Here is a 3,391-nt window from a genome sequence, read left to right as displayed (position 1 = left end):
GTGTCTGTGCATTTGTTTAGATATTTTTAGATCAGCATTGTGGTTTTGAAAGTTTGAGGTTTCTTTATCATCCCTACTTTCCAGAGCAAGTTTAAAGCATTTTGGAAGTAGAATAGTCATGAAAATAGCTGAATTATGTTAGTTTCTGAAGTTGTATCATGTAAAATTTTTATTGTGTGATGGCATTTTGGAATTACTTTTGGAAAGGAGATTCCTGCTAGTGAAACACGTTTGTGTGTCTCCAGTTGTGCATCGGGAATTCCATTAGCTTTGAGTTGGAAAGCCGAGAGACAAATCGACAGTGCTGTTGTAACAGTTTGGCTTCCCCTTCCTGCTGAAAACATAACCGCATCCAAGATTGCTGTTGACTGAACATTCCAGTAAGCGGAGGGTATGGCCATGGCAGTGCCCCTGATGTTGACAACATTCCTTCACTTAAGCGCTGATTATTTTTCTTCTCCTCAATCCTTCTTAAGTATGCAGTGGTCCAGTGTGCTGAAAAGCCGGCAACTGCTAAAAGCGTGTGTGACTGTGCTAACTAGCAGTTGGGTAGCAGGAGAGGACCGTGTTTGGATAGGATTACAGCAGGTAATTAGCAAAGAAGATTTTCATTACTGAAGTGCTGAGCAGCCACTGGGGCAACTGTCCACACTTGTTAAAGTGCTGTGGAGTAAACTGGCCACCAGTGAGGAGGCTGTGTCTTGGCTGAAAATTACCAGCCGCACAGTAGCGCAGTGCTATTATGGCTGGATTTGCTTGGTAACTACTCAAGATTTGCTTGCTGCATGCCCTGTATGCCTTTGTCACTGGGTCTGTACTGGTTACCTGCTGGACTTCAAGGATTTTGGTCCTGATCCTGCTTAGTTTATGAAATGTCATGAGATCAAAACTTAAAACGCTTTATGTATAGTTTTTGATCTGCTGCTGCTGTTCAACTAAGCATGCCAGGTCTCTGCTAAAAGGAGGAGGATGGCTCTGCTGACTTCCCTGAGCGGTATCAGAACGTTACCAACTCTCCTCCATAAGGACTATTATGTACCACAGATTTTTTATTATTTTTTTTTAATGCTATTGAATCATCTGGGGTTTTTTTTCTGATGTGTTACCTTGCTGAACAATGAATGGTGCTACATTTCACATTTACAGTATCACATTTCAACGCTTTTTAAAAACTTCTATTCAGCTACCGCATTCAGCTTGTAAATAAATGCTTCATTCTTTGGCGAAGGAAGGTCTGTGTTGCGCTGGAGCCGTGTTGAGCTCCTTGCGCCTGTCAAGCTGTACCTGTGACACAGGGCAGCCACGGGCTGTTGGCTGCCTGGTGTACACAAATTGCAGGTGGGTATTTCCCGACAGCAGAGGTACTTGGTGCTGTGCGGAGCTTAGGTCAGAGGGGTTGCCACAACTGCGCATCTGGAGTTCATTCAAAGCTGCTTTTGCAGATCAGGAGGTCTGTGGTCTGAGGATGCAGTTCCAAGTCAGGAAGCCAACTTTTAACTTTCCTGTGGCAGGAAATTCGGCTGACTACTCTTAGGTTTCAGGATTGCTGGAACTTGGCCTTGATCAATATACAACCTGCAAACATTTCATTACTGTCTTCCCTTGACCGAAGGGTGTTTGTATTGGAGATTAATTTTGTATTGAGGCTTCTAGCTTGGTACTCTTCATATGAAGTTCTTCTGCATGACAAAAACATGGGATTTAAGCCAAGGGTCATGGTATAACTGAAATATTTCCGAAATTAAACCAATGGCATGAGTGTTACTTCTGGAGAAACGGTTTGAGTCAGATTCCTTAAATGTTTCTATGTGTTCTCCTTCCACAAAAAAGTACCCCTGTTCTTCACAGGAGAGCGCTTTAGCAGGGTAGGAGCTACTTCTCCTGATGCTTTAGCAGGGTAGGAGTTTGTGTCTGCCTTTCCAAGATACATAGAAAGATGGGAACAGGGGTGAAACCATGGGATTATATTAATCCAAAATACTCATGGCAAAATTACGGCCAATGTTCACTTTAATTCTTAAGACAGAGAGTTGATGTAACTATTTCTTTAAATGGCCCGTGATTTGCAAGCCTGGACCCCAGCTTGATAAACAAATCCATTCAATGGATTGGTAAACTTAAATAGGTTTTTCTGTCTTACAGGTGTACGAGGTTGGTGTGCTTCCCTTCGATACAACTGGCAGTTACAAGTGTTGGACTAATGCAGTCTGAGGTATTTTTCTATTCTTGTTTTCTTCTATTAGCAAGAAGAATGGGATAACCTCACCAGATTTTCTTAACTTTGCTAGTACCTACTAATGCTCAAATCTAATTCAACATAAAATTTTACCCAAGGGAAACCCCAGACCGCAGTTTCTTGCCTGGGGTTGACAGAAATCTGTACTCAAAAGCCTTATCTTTCTATTTACAGTGCTTCAACTTAAGGCTTGATCAGACTTCCCTTGTTAAAACAAATTGTGTACAACAAACAGATGTTACAGCGATAGTTGCACAGAATTTTTGCAGAATGCTAATCATGCATTTTGTCCCACATACCTCTCTGACACTCCCTGTTCTGAGCAGCTTGGTGTATTTGAGGTGCACCTGGTGAAAGTCCTCTGTGGTGGTCTGCACTCAGCAAAGACTTGGTGGAGTTCAGCAGGTAAGAGTCTCTATCAGCCAAAAAAAGTCTGTGGCAATAGAGGCTACAGCCAGTCCAGCTGTGCAGAGATCATTATTTTCTCTGCAGTGTCTCTGAGTTGCTTGCAGGCCACTGCAAAATTGCTAAGAGAAACAATCTCTTCTGTTCTTAGTGCTCCTGTGATGGTCCTGCCACTGTCCTGTAAGGAAAGCTTATGGCTGAAATGAGGAAAGACAACATAAGCTGCTGCATGGAGGGAATCGAAGTGAGGTCCTAAGAAAGCCTGCAAGTAAGGCAAAGTAATTTAAAAGTAATTATTGACTGCAGCTGTTTTTCCCCTTAAATGTGACAGAAAAGTTTCTGCATCAATAGAAACAAGAGCTGGAGGTGACAGGAAACTGCAACAACACCGTGTAGTTTGTGCCCCAAATACCTTGGGCTTCCAGTGGAAGGTGGTGTAGGTGTGATACGCATTCTCTGTAATTGACACAAATTGTCATTCAAGCAAATAGATTTTCCTGCCCTTGTCTGAATAAACTGTGGGTTCTCCCTTCATAAATACTTGGTCTGTGCTCCTTTTTCCCACCCTCAGCCTCTAAGCACTTGTGTGTTATCCGTACAGTGCTATACTGCAAGTTTTCTCCGACTTGGCAGCCCTCCTTCTGTTGTTTGGAAGAAGGCGAAGACCCACAGCCCTATGCAGAGCCTGGGTCTTTTCCTCATCTACTGACTAACACCTCCATCTACTGTGTGTGACATGACACATAAATC

The sequence above is a fragment of the Falco cherrug genome, chromosome 3 (genome assembly GCF_023634085.1).
Source record: "Falco cherrug isolate bFalChe1 chromosome 3, bFalChe1.pri, whole genome shotgun sequence".
NCBI lineage: Eukaryota > Metazoa > Chordata > Aves > Falconiformes > Falconidae > Falco > Falco cherrug.
This window is presented reverse-complemented; position numbering follows the sequence as displayed.